Genomic DNA, 16,113 nt, shown 5'->3' with positions numbered 1-16,113 from the left:
ATGAAAATAATGATCTTACATTATTTTGGAAGCAAAGCTTGGTCACTCCTGGGTAGGACTTTGATGGAGAACATCAGACAGTGATGGCTTTTTCCAGGAAGAGCTATGAAACAATCCCACCTGAAAATCTGGAGAGTCAGAGTTGGCAGTAATGGATTAAATGGACCAAGGGTCTGAATTAGTATAACATAGCTTCCTATGTTCTTAGGAATAAATAAATAAATAATAAAAATATGATAGTAGGCCTCGAGACACAAGGGAAGGAGAGGCGAACCATCATATCCTTGTGGACAAGCTGGTAAAATCTGGGCAAAAGATGGCACTATTAGGTGGATTTGAGGGCTAAAAGTGCTCACCAGTGGCCCTTTGTCAGAGAGGAGAGGCAGGTGAGGTGCCACAGTATTATGCACCTGGTGGTCTGGTGCTGTTTGACATCTTTGTAAATTATTTATTTATTTATTTATTTATTTATTTATTTAAAATATTTATTACCCCACCTTTCTCCTTGAAAAGGATCCAAGGCAGCTTACAACAATGGAAGACAATATTTAAAGTTGAAAACAATGAGTATACCGCGGTGGTTAACATCATTAATTACCTGGATAAAGGTGTAGAGGAAATACTCATTGAATTTGAAGATGGTACTCAAATAGGTGGTAGACCTAATATTTTAGAAGACAAGCCCAGAATTTGGGATGAGCTTCACAGATTGCAGAACTGGACTCAAACAAACAAAATCCATTCTGGGGATAGTAAAGTAAAGTTCTCAATTTAGTAAAAAAAATGAGATGCACAAATATAACATACAGTAGGTGACATCTGGATTGGCACTGATTAGTACATGTGTAAAAGATCTAGCCATCTTAATAAATTGCAAACTAAAAATGAGCCTGATGTGTCAGCAGAAAAAAGCCTTTGCAATATGAAGTGGCATCAACAAAACTAGAGTGCCAAGGAAGAAATAGTACTGTTCTAGTTTTCTTGGATCAGACCTGATCTGGAATACTACATTCTGTTTGGTCACTACCTTTTAAGAAGGATATTGACAAGTTTGAACTTGTCTAGAAGCGGTACAAACGAAGCATTATGAGACAGAATTGTGCAAACTGGATCTGTTTAACATGGGAAAGAGGAGACTGGGAGATGATATGATAGTTCTCTTCAAATCTTTGCAGGGCTAGTCACATGGAGCATGCAGCAGGCTTGTTTCATGAGACCCCAGAAGGTAGGACCTGAACTAATGGTTTCAGATCACTAAAAGGAGATTCTGATTACGCTTTAGGAAGAATTTCCTGGAAGAAGAGCTGTTCAACAATGATAGGTTCTCCTTTATTGGAGACAGAGGTTACATGGCCATAGATACTTCAACTGCAGATTTCTGGCTTCAGCAGGCTTTTGATTCAGTTATCCTTGGGTTCCTTCCAGCACTGTAATTCTATGATTCTAACTTTTGCCAGTTCTGTAATTTTAACTCCTGCTGTTTCTGCACTATCTCCCCACTACCTCCACGAACTATGCACAGAATAGAACAGCTCTTTTGCTTATGCCTTGAAAATAAAATAAAATAAAATAAACCCACAAAAATACTCAAAATTTGACAATTTTTTTCAAGCCACCGAGAAAGACCAAGAGGTTGACATGAGTTTTGCATTCTTTTGAAACATGGCAAGAGAAGAAGGGGATGACAAAGGATGAGATGGTTGGACAGTGTCATCAAAGCGACCAACATGAATTTGACCCAACTCCGGGAGGCAGTGGAAGACAGGAGGGCCTGGCGTGCTCTGGTCCATGGTGGTCATGAAGAGTCGGACATGACTTAACAACTAAACAACAAAAACAATGTGCAATTGTCAAATAGTGTTGGTAACCTATTATTGTACATATGTTTGATCCAGTGACATCTAGGTTTCCATGTTGCAACTGTGGTTAATGGTCATTGTTATGAGAGGTTTGAGATTTGGTTGACAGACTTTGGGAGGTATTGGGATAAACATTGTTTGTAATTTCTTTTTATTTATTTTAAGGTGGGTGCAGAACCCAATTTATGCACAATTTTTTGCTTTCATTTGGACTTATTCCCAAGTTTTTATTTTGCTGGCTTTGTTTCATTTTCCATTTGTTTCTTGTTTTTCTCATTTTACTTAAAAGCAGTGGATCAAGTCACCCGGATTTTCTGAAGAGTGGGAGTCTCCGGTATCAACTTGTTTGGCCTGCCAGATATAATGATTATACAGCTGGCAAAGAACAACGTCCCAGATCACTCAAACATGGATCTTACTTATGCAGCTGAAGTTGACCTGTCTTGTCATCCAGGCCTACTTACATAAAGTAGTGCTAATCTGGTCAGTGCTACCGGAGACATGAGTAAGGTGGGATCCCAGGCATCTTAGAAAAAGGGATGCTGTCAGAAGGAAGCTCGACAGTTGGTTGGCTAGCTCATTTCAGTGGTGGAAAGCCTTCGAATATGACACTAGGACATTTTCTGTTAAGCCACGAATTTTGTTTAAGCCAATTAGGGTACATCTTTTGAACTCTGAGCAAAAGATGTGGCTACAAAACTTATGAAAATGACTATTGTTTTGGTTGCAGCTGCAGTAGCTTCAGGAAATAGCTAACACTGAAACATCTTGCCTTTGGGTGGAGGACTGGACACAGGGCTGGATACAGTTTTGCAGAAAAGACCTATATTCTCAGGATACGATCCCCATACAGGATCTTGGGTTAAAAGGGTCTGCTTAGTTCATGGCATTCCCGGCCTTTACCACCATCTACTCAGTGGCATCCAGTAGCATCCCATCTACAGTCTTTCTGTAGGTGTAAACAAGCTGTGGGTGCATTGACTGGCAACCAGGTCCTCCTCTATTACACAGCAGCTATTCAGCTTTAATCAATGAAGTTGTGGCCAATGTTTCATCCATTTGATGAGCTGTGTGTGACCTCTTATTATAGAGTATAGCTGCAGTCACAGATGTGTCACCTGTGTTGTGACTGAGAGCTGTAGCAAAAATATTTTTCCCAGTAATTTTATTTTTTGAAATAAAAAAGGGACTGATTGGACTCCAAAGACATCTGTTCTATTTTGAAAATGAGACTAAATAATCTGAACCCCCAAATCAGAGAGCCTCAGATTCTGTGCAGCCTCCCTTCACTGTGTTTATCTAGCAGGAATGATTAAAAAGCCCATTCATTGCCGGAGAAAAGAAGAAAAAAAATCTGTATGAATATATTTTCAGTTATTTTACAGAATTGGAAGTACAGTATTTTGCCTTCCATTCATGCTACACTAAAGATGGTATCTTTTAAACAGTGTAGATTTACACCCATAGAGAATTATGAGCTTCAGGATTTCATCTGGTAAGGTTTAAAGTTGTCGGAAGCATATGAGATGCCCAAAGCAGCGAGCAAAGCCACAGAAGCAGCTGCACATTCAGTATGGAGCAAAGCAGGCTACTACAAATGCTGTCAAGTGCCTTGTGAGGTTTTAGTCGGAAACGGCTCACAGCAGGAAATGGGGGTTGTGGGAAGAGACACAGATGAAAGCCAGATGCACAACAATGGCCACTAGACAGAGACAGAAACAGACCTGACCCTATGCAGCAAATGCACTAGTTCATAATAAACTGTACCAGTCTACTTCAAATATAGCTGAAATTACCATTCAGGTGCTTTTTTAGTAGGGAACTGAGGTGAAGTGAAAACCACTAGAGTATCTGACACAGCTTAGTTGTAAAGCAAAGCAAAAAAGCCAAGTGTGCTGCTTATACACTGCCTCATGGTGCTTGAAGCACTGTCTGGACAGTTTACAATTTAATTATGCAGGCTACATAAGTTTACCAACTTCAGAAGGCCAAGTAAAGGCTGGGATTGAACCTGGGTGGTGAGCAAAGTTCTGGCTGCAGTACTGCAGTTTAATCACTTCACCACAAGGCTCATGCACCAGCAGCATCTGATTCCCTGACATTTCAAGGCCAAACTCTAGCATTACACTGGCATAACTATAGAAGAGAATTTTGTCCATTGGGTTTGGGCAAGCTCTCTCTCTTTCTTTTTTTTTCAGGCTGAAGAAAAAAATTAATATGTTTTAAAGATGTTTGCATGACAGACAGACAGACAGACAGACAGACAGACAGACAGATAGATAGATAGATAGATAGATAGATAGATAGATAGATAGATAGATAGATAGATAGATAGATAGATAGATAGATAGATAGATAGATAGATAGATAGATAGATAGATAGATAGATAGATACTGTTTGAATATGGATAACTGATGGAACTTATTCTTGCTCTTGTTATTGTTTGCAGAATAACTATAGATATTATGATTCTACGCTGTCTTTTGCAATGATGTCTCAGATGCTGCTCTTTCATCCTTGACATTTCACATTGTTTTAATGAGATATTAATGTTTTGTTTTTATATTTTAAAACATGTTTTCCTTGAACCGTCTTGGGAAAAACTGTTTGTTTGGAGAAGTGACACAAATGTTTCTAAAAGAAAACAAACAAAAATTCTCCCAAACCCCTCCCCCCAATATATCTTGAAGGCAGGGACTACATGGGCGTAGTTATTGTATGTGTGAGCACTAGGAACAGAGCTTCTTGAAAAGGCAGTTCAAGAACAGGCAAACTTTCCAGATCACAGATGCCTCCACTCAAATGTTTTTGTGGCCAACCGTGTTTCCTAGCCTGCCTCTCTCCTGCTCTCCTGAAATATGATTCATTTTTTTTAGAAAAGGAAAGCTGCTGCTCATGGAAACCTCTAGGAGGAGAATTTCTATTTTGTGACACATTAAAGTTATCCCCCCCAAGCATTGGTGGTGCCAGGGTCAATTGTGAAAATGGAAGTGAGATAGTGGCCATTTCCAGGTTTTTTTATTTTGTTTGTTTTTTGCGTGGGGCATGGCCATGGGGAATTAGCATGGAGGGCCTCCAAACCTACCCACCCCAATGTAGATGCTCTGGTACCAAGGCAATCAAAACAGTTCTGAAATTCACTCACCATCCTATTCACTCTGAATTGTTATCTGAAATGATCTCTCTTTGTTGCTAACAGCACTTTGTCCATATCATTTCCCTCAACTGCTTTCGCGGAAGAAAGTATAATGCAAGGGCTATTTCCATAGCAGCAAAGTTTATTATCTTGCTGTCAGTGCTTTATTATGTGGTTGTGCCAAATTACAAATGAAACAAAGCCACAATAAGCTAGGACTTGATTATTGTTCACTGAACCCAGATTTTTGCTCACTCCAGAGCTTTCCTTCAACAAATATTTAGCCAAAATGAATCAAGAAGATGTGTGTAATTATAGCAAATAGAGACTCATCTATTTAGGCTTGCAAGGTTAAACGCAGGGAATGGAAACAGCAGGGCTAACTGGGGGAAAAAAAGGAAAATAACATTAGCAGAATACGATTATATTCCATGAAGCAACATGAACCGACACAGCTAGCAGTGAAGGACATTTAATAACATAAATACATCATCCCCATAAATCACTGTCACTAAGAATATTTCACAGACTGTAGCCCCAAGGACAGTTATAGTAAAGCGAGAAAGAAGGAGGAAACAAAATTTATTAGTCATTGCCATTTATTCCAGACACCATAAACCCCAAAGCCACCTAGTTGAGCACCCACATAATATTTTTATTATCACTTTTAGTTTGGACAATACCCAGTTGTCATGGAGAATAAGAGCCATGTTTCCCATATATTAGAATAATGGCAATATAATGCTTCTTGGAAGGATCTGACCACTAATTTGTTCTTTATGTAATTGTTCAACTTCAGGAGCAGGAAATAAATGGGACTGCACAGATCCAGAGTTCAGTGTAATTGTTCCAGGCTGCTGAGGATGCAAGGAAAATTAGGATATGCTCCGTGTATTTCATTGCAACCACAGTGTAGGGAGGAAGCATGCATTTCTTTGTTGAAACCTTGTGGACTCTCAAGCCTGGATATTGTACAGAATCAGTCTGGATAGAAGTTTCCGGTCCAATGCTACAACAGCCCAATTTATCTGTTTGCAAATCAAGAGATAATGAGAGTGGAGCAGTAGCCCGCCCCCTGTCTTTCATCTCTTATCAAGTGCAAAAGATAGAAACCCTAATTATTCTCTGAAGAAGAAGAAGAAGAAGAAGAAGAAGAAGAAGAAGAAGAAGAAGAAGAAGAAGAAGAAGAAGAAGAAGAAGAAGAAGAAGAAGAAGAAGAAGAAGAGCCTTCTCTTGAAAATTGCAAGCTCATTGACTGTGTACAATAAAAAAAACATGCACAGCCCAGTGATTTCACTTCTGCTTGGGTGTGATATTTTTGCTGTAAGGTCTCAGTTCCTTTCTTTTTCTCCATGTTGCTTTTTTTGTATAGCACACACACACATACACAAAGTAAACCTGTGTTTCATATCTATGGCTATCATGATTCCCCAATAGGTGTACAGACAGATTTGATCACACAAACCAACAGATCTATCTTGGTGCCTTTCCTTTCAGACATTCTGGAAGTTTCATATCTCCAGAATATGTGTCTACCTAAGTAGTGTTTTCATGGTGCAGTTTGAAAACCCAGTGAAAATGATCACACATGACTCTCTAGCACTGAGCACTCCAGCACCTTTCCCTTAGCTGATTGGATGACACCAATATTGGGACAAACAGAATAACTGGGATGAAAAACGAATTTTCAGCTTTGGAATAACAGTTACATTTTCAAATCTGAGGAGCCTCTGAATTTCTGTCTGTTCGTAACTATTTGTAACTCATCTTGGATTCATTCCCATCTCTTGACACATATGGGCTTCCTGGTGAACTGCCTCACACTGATTCATCTCATGATATATCAATAAATCAGAGTATTTCTAAGTACATTAACTCACTTGATCATTATTCTAGATACTTCTAGCCATTTGTTAGGTATATGGACTGGAAAATGTACTTGTTCAGCCTTCAGAGTCTTTTTATGCTCTGTGTGATAGCTCTATCAGTGCTTTTTCTGAAAGAAGCATGAAGTGGATCACAAACTAACACAGAAGATTGAAATCAGTAATCGTCAGCATGCTTAGCTCTGCATTGCATTGTCTTGGGAGCAGACTGTGTTAGGAAATTGAGTGTGGCTGTAATTAAAATAAAATAAAATAAACTTCCTCTTATTACACAGTGGATAAAATGGGGCAGTCAGAAACCTACAGAGCAGATTGAGCTACAAGTTTCCCTCAGCAGACCCCCCCCCCCCATAATTTGATAGTTTACTTCAACTGGCACTTACTGTATCAATACATTCATTCAATGACTCCAGTAATGACAAATAATATAATGTTTCCATTTACGTACAGTTCTTCATAGATTAAAAAAAAACCAAACTTCATATTGTGCAAAAATGTTAACTTGTTGCATCATTGGGCTTAACTGTTTAACTAGCTTTATTACTGATTTATTGACTGGCTACATAGCTGGCAGAACTCTTCAGTCTAATTGTCCACTTCTGCTAACACTGACTCCACTGCTAACCTGACAGAACCCAGCCTGGAAAAAAGGTGGGAAAAAGAATCTGAGGTAGAGAGGAAACTATTGGCTGTTACTGGATTGATTGATATTCACTCCAGTCCAGAAAAATCCCTCTTAGCTAATAAACAAACAAACAAACAAACAAACAAACAAACAAACAAACAAACACCTTTCAAAGGTATCCTATGTAGGTTGCAATATATCCATCACATTGTGCCCTCAAAGACCTAGACTAAGTCTTATAAGGCCAGAGCTTGGAAAAATGACTGCTTGAACTATGACTCCCAGATGCCCATAGCCAGAACAACATGTTCTGGGAAATGTAATCAAAAAATTAACTTTTCCAAGGTCTATGCTTGTTTAAGCATCAACTCTACTGTATGTCCGGTCTTGAAGCTGCAAGTGATGAACTATGTTACTGAATTATTTAGGCTATCACACCTAGGGAAGGATTCAGTTGTCTTGATCAGACTGTATTAATTTTCAAGCCAAAAAACAGAATTTTGTTGGGTTTTGGGTGTAGTTTTGTGTTTACTCTAGGTTGTGTTTCTCTTTCCTGCCTTAGTAGCAACTAAAGCAGAAACGTTGAACCAATTGCTTCAGTGAGTCCCAGTGATTCAACGGACTACACAGGTGGTGACAATAAACAAGTGAAGCAAAAATCATTGTTTGATCTCAGCATTTAGTCTAGAACTAGAACTATCTGGAATTACAACTGTCTATTCATACATGAAATAAAGAAGAAATACATAGGACAAGCATGGTCTAAGTATACACAGAAAATAAGGAAAGGAATGCTATGACTCAGAACTGACTTAGAACATTTGCTGCTTGAGGTGGAGTACAAGATAGCACTCCCTCCCACTTCCATATTTCTTCCTTCAATAATGCTGTGGATGACATGACTATTCCCTGACCCCATTTTTGGTAAATTAGTCTGCCTTTACAAACAACCATAGCTTCAGTTATTCGAACAGATATTTTATTCATGGCTGGTCTGATCAAACTTACATTTGGCTTTGAGAAGTTGTGTTGTATGGTCCTATATATTTCCAGTTTTGCTGTATGGCATGAAATTGCAGACTCTTTTCACAAGAAATAGTGCTTGAAAAGTGGATTTATTGCAGGATGTTAAGAATGTCTTTGATTAAGAAGGTGCTCAACAAAGAAGTGCTAAAGTGAATGTATAAAGGTTAAGAAATAATACATAAATGCAGAAAGCTGGAATATTTCAGTCATGTAATGAAAAGCACAGATTATTAAAGTTATTAATAATCTGTACTTACCTAAAAACTGTACTTGAAAAGTTTTTAAGTCTGGTTTAGTCAGACTTATTATTATATCTTTCTGGTATAATTCCTCTGTGTATTCTTGCCACCTCTTCTTGATATCTTCTGCTTCTGTGAGGTCCCTCCCATTTTTGTCCTTTATCATGTCCAACTTTGCACAAAATGTTCCTTTCATATCTCCAATTTTCTTGAACAGATCTCTGGTTTTTCCCTTTCTATTATTTTCCTCTATTTCTTTGCATTGTTCATTTAAGAAGGCCCTCTTGTCTCTCCTTGCTATTCTTTGGAAGTCTGCATTCAGTTTTCTGTAACTTTCCCTATCTCTCTTGCATTTTGTTTCCCTTGTCTTCTCTGCTATTTGTAAGGCCTCGTTGGACAGCCACTTCGCTTTCTTGTATTTCCTTTTCTTTGAGGTGGTTTTCGTTGCTGCCTCCTGTACAATGTTACGAGCCTCCATCCATAGTTCTTCAGGCACTCTGTCCACCAAATCGAGTTCCTTAAATCTGTTCTTCACTTCCACTGTGTACTCATAAGGGATTTGATTTAGATTATACCTGACTAGCCCAGTGGTTTTTCCTACTTCCTTCAGTTTAAGTTTGAGCTTTGCTATAAGAAGCTGATGATCAGAGCCACAATCAGCTCCAGGTCTTGTTGTTGCTGAATGTACAGAGCTTCTCCATCTTTGGCTGCAGAGAACATAATCAATCTGATTTCGGTATTGTCCATCTGGTGATGTCCATGTGTAGAGTCGCCTCTTATGTTTTTGGAAAAGAGTGTTCAAATGAATTAAATTTCATTTTCTTCATGACTACGTTAAGCCCAGCTCTACAGAACCTATCTCTAGGCTTAATCTTTTGCACTGCTGCAGTTAGGCAACCTCATCACTGAGGAAAAATCCTACACTGCTAGGAGTAATCATAAATTGTTAGTCCAGTTGACTCTTGCTCAAAGAACTGAAACAGAAGGAAGCTCTCAGAGCAACACTGTAGCAGAGTCAAGGCTTGGTGTAAACACCATGACTTTCCTTTGCAAGGAGATTTATACCATCTACTCACAGCCCAGTTTTTCTGGTTTCCTCTAAGCTAAACTGCAAGCAATCCATAGTGTAGCTGGAGGGGCAGGGGCCGGCAAAACATTGGTTTTCCTGTAGAGAATATATTATTGTGAGCCGTTCCTGTCATTACGCAAAGCATTTCGGGATGGTTTGGCCTTAAATCAGGATTAAGACCCGTTTGCTCAATGAGTATTCTGCTGTTCACACAGATGGAAATGTTGAGCATTGGAGGTACAGTTGTGTACATTAAACACATGTTAGACCATAGAAAATTGTCCACTATAAACAAATCAAAATGCCTCATTAACATTGTAAACTACAGGCTGCACACTTGGAGAGCTTCACATTTCTGATATTAAATTTTCAGCCTTCGCCAGTGACCTCATGGTGTCATACTCAACCTCCCTAACTCAGATAATTTGTGCTCATAATAAACCTGTGAGATAGGCCACATTAATGAAGTGTCTGGCCAAAAGCCACCATGTGAACCTAATGGTAAATTAAAGATGTGAGAATCTGAGAACTTTCCTAGGAAGTGTCTTTGTTGGAGCTGTCATGATAAATGCACTTCAAATTTGACAGCTACACCAGTAATAGGCACAGATCACAAAGAGATATTTGCGGCATTCACCTATGCAGAATCGATTCCACATCTGCCCCAGAACAAACAGATGTCTGGCAGGGGAGCAGAAAAATGCACACAATGCTCTGTGCGTGCACATACCTCGTGTGGATGTTAACATTTAAATCATTTTTAAAAAAAGGATAAGCCAGTAGCTGGCTTTTTGACAGTGGAATGAGCCCTTTGCTTATATTACACAGCAGGGTTTCAGCCCATACATTGCTAGTATTTATAATAATATTTTACAGTAAATTGGCTGATGATTGTTTAAATCAATAAATGGTTATTATTCATAAAGCAGCTACTAAACTGAATTTTAAAGTAGGTTACTTTTTTTATATGGCCCTTCACAAAACACATCAGACTATTTACCTATAAACTGGTACCCATTTCCAAAACCCAATAAATTCAGAGGGGAAATATGATTTCATTAGCTGCAGTCTTTCATTTCAATGATTATTGAGTGTTGTTCTCTGCCTTGTGAGCAGTAATGGTTTTCTTCTTGATCTTAACTGATGAACAATGTTGATTTAATATATATGCCACATTAAAATGCCATTGATTCTAAAATGAATTGATTTCACCAAGTGTTACCATTATAGAGTAGAACAAAAAAGAGGAGGCTGTTATATCTGGGTTTTTAATCCCCATGAATCTCTTGCATTTTATTTTTCTCCATGGAGCTAATCACAGTATTTTACTATATGCTAGTGTCCCAAAGAAAAATATACAGTAGCTTGGATTTTCAGACCATTGTCTTGATTCTATCCTTTGCACTTCATAAGCTTGAAACAATGAATTATAATGAGGTATTATGTTAGATAGATCGAGCCTGCCCATTGGATTGGAAAGAAAATTATTGTTGATGCTGACTCTGCCTATCTTCTCTTTTTATATCCATCTATTAGTCATGCATCCCTACTTGTTGGAGTCCACTAACACTGAGTTAGGTTAGCCATTGTACTCAGCATATTTTTAGAGGAACAGCACATGATTTCCTTCCGTCATGCATCTTGCATGTAGCAGGCTTTGTGGTTGGTCTTTGGCACAGTGCTTAAATTGCTGTACTGCAGCCAAAATGGTGCTCACAACCCAGGTTCAATCCCAGGTAGCTGGCTCAAGGTTGACTCAGCCTTCCATCTTTCCAAGGTCGATAAAACAATTACCCAGCTCGTGGGGGAAGGCAATGTGTAGACTGCATAATTTCCTTGTAAACCTCCCAGAGAGTGCTTTAAGTACTATGGGGCGGTATATAAGCAGCACACTTTGTTTTTTCAAAAACAACAACATAGGTTTAATTTGATTGTCAGGATGCAAATCTCTGAGGAAGTTCCACTGTAGAAAGAGTAAAAGGTTAACTATGGACATATACATTATTCTTAATGTCTAGTTTCACCCACTAACATTGCTGGTACAGCCTTTGTCCTACCATTGCATCAAGCTAAGAATGACGAATAAGACAACCACATCTGTGGGTTGCCACAGAACCAAAGAATACTAACAATTTAGCATCATCATGACTAAAAGATGAATTACAGCTGAGGGGCTTCACTCCACATACAGAAGCCAACTAGCTTAGCATTTGACTTCAGCAAGAACAAAGTGAGGGTGTTCTACAACTAGATCTGACGGTCACAAGCTTATTTGGGGGTACAATCTCTATGACACATCTCGTTTCCAATATTTTTTCTTTCTAGAGTCTGTTGCATGAGTAGGATAACTCTGCCGAATAGCAGGACTAAGCCTGCTTCAGTATTCTGAAATAATGCACTTCCCAGTTGCTAATCTATATCTGCTTGATTCTTCCATACTTAATGGGCTGGAAAGAGTTATCCAAATGTTTGTGGCAATAAGATTAGAAGAAAGCACGCTGCATGTATTTAAGTAGCCAAGAACTGGAAGACATATTGAGCTGATTAGCAAAGAGTTTGAAAGATGTTTTGTACACCTCCTTAAATACCCCAAACATGGCTAGCTAGAAGATCCTGAGAGTTGTGGTGCAAAAGTGTAGCAATTCCAAACTCTGATCAAATGGAACCTGTATATAATAAGGCTTGAAAAAGTTAAATTTCTTGACCAAAACTCTTAGGGATTTTCCCGCTAGCGTGGCCAGTCAACTAACATTTCCAGGTTCTGTTATACCTGTTTTTAAAATGACTAAATCCATATAATTATTGCCAGTATATATTGCATTTATGCACAAATGCATGTGACTGTATCTATCAGCACGCAGAGAACAGAAAAGCTGCCTGTAATAAGTCACACCACTGCTCTATGACTATTGTCTATAATAACAGCCCTCCAGTCTTTTCCAAACAAACAAATGGCCTACCACTGAATCATGGTCCTTCTCCAACAAAAGGCGTAGAAGAGGTATGAAAAAAGGGTGATACCCTGGATGTTGTTGGATTTGAGCATCCACTACCCCTCACCCCTGGCTATGCTTGCTAGAGCTGATGGGAGAGAAAGTCCAATGTCTGAAATGCTACAGGTTCTTTTCACGTGGTCCAGGGGAAGGTTGAAGAGCCTGATGATCCAGCCCGTTTAATCAGAGCACAACAATGATCAAAGACTGGAATTCTATGCACACTCAGGTAGGAGTAAATCCCACTGAAATGAGCAAGATTTACTTGGGGGTTTCAAGCTTTTTTTTTTTTAATTTTATTTATATCCCGCCTATCTAGTCGATAGACCACTCTAGGCGGCTTACAACATGGGATAGCACTATAAAAACAACAGAATTACATAATAGAATCTTTCAACAATTGGGTTAAAACATTAGGAAAGAAAAGAGAGGGGGATCAGGAATTAACTAAGAGGGAAGGCCTGCCGAAACATCAATGTTTTTAATTGCTTTTTGAAAATACCCAGCGAGGGGGCCGCGCGAATATCAGGGGGAAGGTTGTTCCAGAGGCGAGGAGCCACCGCCGAGAAGGCCCGATTTCTTGTCTTTTCCTTCCGGACCTCCCTCGGCGTTAGGCTCCTCAGCCTCACCTCCTGGCTCGCGCGAGTGACACGGGTAGATCTTGGTGGTAGAAGGCGTTCCGCCAAGTATCGAGGCCCTAAACCGTTTAGGGCTTTGTACGTAAGCGTCAACACTTTGAAGTCGATGCGGAATCTGATGGGCTGATCAATATAACATGCACACAATTAGTACATGCATGGAGAGCTTTATAAAAAGAGGGATTTTAACTCTGCCTTGCACTGCTCTCCTCAATCTCCTTCATCAGTGAGGGTGCCATTTGCACTGGAGGGAAAAAGCTTCCAATGTCAAGAATAGCAATTTTATTTGTCGTACAAATAGTAGGCAAACAGGATGGCCTGGCGTGCTCTGGTCTGTGGGTTCACGAAGACTCAGACATGACTTAATGACTAAACAACAAACATATAGTAGGCAAGCCTCCTTGGTGATCCAGAGGAGGCCAGAGGAGGACAACACCATGCTAGGTGAGTTATTTACTAGTTATTTTAAAGCCTTTCATGTAATTGTTAATCATGTGATTGTTGTCTTACAGAATTTGACACAATGCACCTAGGATTGCACTTGAAAAAACATACAGGTACAGAAAGTTGCTTTAAAATGGGCTGTATGCATGTAACACACATGGCAAGTTATTCATTTTATGCTGGTGTGGGTCCCTGACCTTAATAAAAATGTTAATTGCTAATTGTGTATAATATCCAGCATAATGAACACTGAATTATCTGTACTGATGATTCATCCCAGTATGCAGTGAACAAGAAAAAGAGCAAGGGGGGAAATCTAAATTGGCTTATAGCTTTATTAAGCTTTCCATAATAATCATTAGCATGGTCATTAAAGGTTCATTTATATACCTTTAATTTAGACACCTGAACCAAATCTGTCTATTTTTGTTATAACCCCTGTTCTAGTTTAGATTGGATTGCAAGGGTGTTGAATCAGTTCCCTATTGACAGCATTACTGATAACAGTTCTCAGATCAATTTCTATAGCAAAAATGAGCAGCTGGCTAAATTGTGCTGGCACTTAACCTCAGGCAGTTTTCTGAACAGGAGCAGCAATGGATCACTATATCGACACCTCCATTTACATCTCCGTATTTGCTGTGCATACAAGAGGAAAGGGGTTTTTCCTCTCATGTAAATGCTTAGCAGTATTTTTTCTATAATGAGACAACAATGTTCTTAATGTGTATGGCATCGTTTTAAAATGGTGACATTTTTCCTCTCTTTTTTTTGCCAAACTGCAGCTGTTTTAATGACAGTTAAAATCTGACGACCTTTGTGGTCTAGTGGTCTAGGGGCTCACTCAGGCAGCCAAGTGGCTTGTCGCTACTGTCTCTGAATGCACACAAATCGAAGTAGGATATGCAGCCTTCGTGGTGGCATGATGCTCTGTGACTTCCTCATGTTTCTTTTAATTTAGGTAGTAGTATCACCTCATAAATAAAAAATGTATTTATAGGACTGAGGTGATGTCTGCCTGTTCTTTTCTTTACTGAATACTGAAACATCCCACATTTTTCATCCTGTCATTCACTTAATGCAAAATCTGGATCAAACCACATATTAAAGGCAAAGAGTATTTGCTTCAGTTAATGCATTTTCTTTCCCACAATGGGATCTCCTCAGAGATACATGCTGTGACAATCTTGCAGATTAAGCCTGTGCATCTCTTCCAAACAAAGCTTGCTAGAATGTGACACATCTAGTTGAGAAAAGTGAAGAGCTATAACAGACACCTTTCTTCACCTGAAAAATCACCTCTTTTGAAAATGTCCAAAGTGTATCTGCAAAGTTAAAAGTAAAACCTAAGAATGGGGTCAAGAAAAGGTTCATTTATAGAAGACAGAGGAAAACAGCAAACCTGACACAAACCTAACAAACACAAAACTGCATGCTATCTAATTACCGTGCTAGCTTAGCAGCCAGAGAGCAAAACAAAAGTAGTAGAATCACCACTGCAAGCACTGATGTAATTTCAGATGGATGAAAGTGACCGTTTTTTTGCAGAGTGCAAAGGAGGCCTTCCTTGCTTGCCAAGGGCTCATCATTTCATCTAACAGAAAACCATGTGAAGTTGGGCTTTGTAACATTACAAACCTTGTGATTTAAAGGCAAACAATGTCATTTACCTTCTAAAGAACATCAAGGTCTGAGTTGTGCAGGTAAAGACAGTTAAACAGATTAATAGGCATTGGGCCTGCAGTTATTGTATAGTTTTAGATTGAATTTATATTAAATTAGTTACATTTAATTATGGGTGAAATCAGTGGGATTCAATTCATGATTAACTTCTCAATTCATGATTAACTCAGGTCCCATGGAACTCATTCTACAAGGCAATTCTAAAAACAAGAGGAGCAAGCAATGGTCAGGGCTATTTTTCAACAAGTTATTTAGGTATTTGTTGCTTGGATCCACAAAGTAAGCAAAATACCTAAAAGAAATGTGTCTTTCAGATTAACTATGTATGCTAAAGTACATGTCTGTGCAACTGGAGGGTATTGGGCTATCAATCCCCAAGGAATTTATGTGAACTTGGAGTGTTTTTGTCCCATGAAGCCTGGTGCACAGTAGACTATCCTGACTGCTGCCCTTGGTGTCATCAACACTCAGGCTGCCCTTCACTATGTAAAGTTTGGCATCCTTTTTCCTGCTG

The 16,113-nt window shown here is 39.0% G+C and overlaps 1 protein-coding gene and 1 long non-coding RNA gene across 3 annotated transcripts in view; one reads left to right on the top strand and one right to left on the bottom strand.

The window, feature by feature from the left end:
* The window catches only part of LOC144589259 (uncharacterized), a 486,230-nt gene that overhangs the window by 340,342 nt on the left and 129,775 nt on the right, over positions 1-16,113 (top strand). The gene's annotated exons all lie outside the window — the stretch shown is intronic.
* LOC110075902 (uncharacterized) overlaps positions 1-16,113 on the bottom strand; it is a 104,299-nt gene that overhangs the window by 44,705 nt on the left and 43,481 nt on the right. The gene's annotated exons all lie outside the window — the stretch shown is intronic.

This window comes from Pogona vitticeps, chromosome 4 (assembly GCF_051106095.1).
Source record: "Pogona vitticeps strain Pit_001003342236 chromosome 4, PviZW2.1, whole genome shotgun sequence".
Classification (NCBI taxonomy): domain Eukaryota; kingdom Metazoa; phylum Chordata; class Lepidosauria; order Squamata; family Agamidae; genus Pogona; species Pogona vitticeps.
The sequence above is the reverse complement of the archived record's forward strand: the minus strand, read 5'-3'. Positions and strand labels throughout refer to the sequence as shown.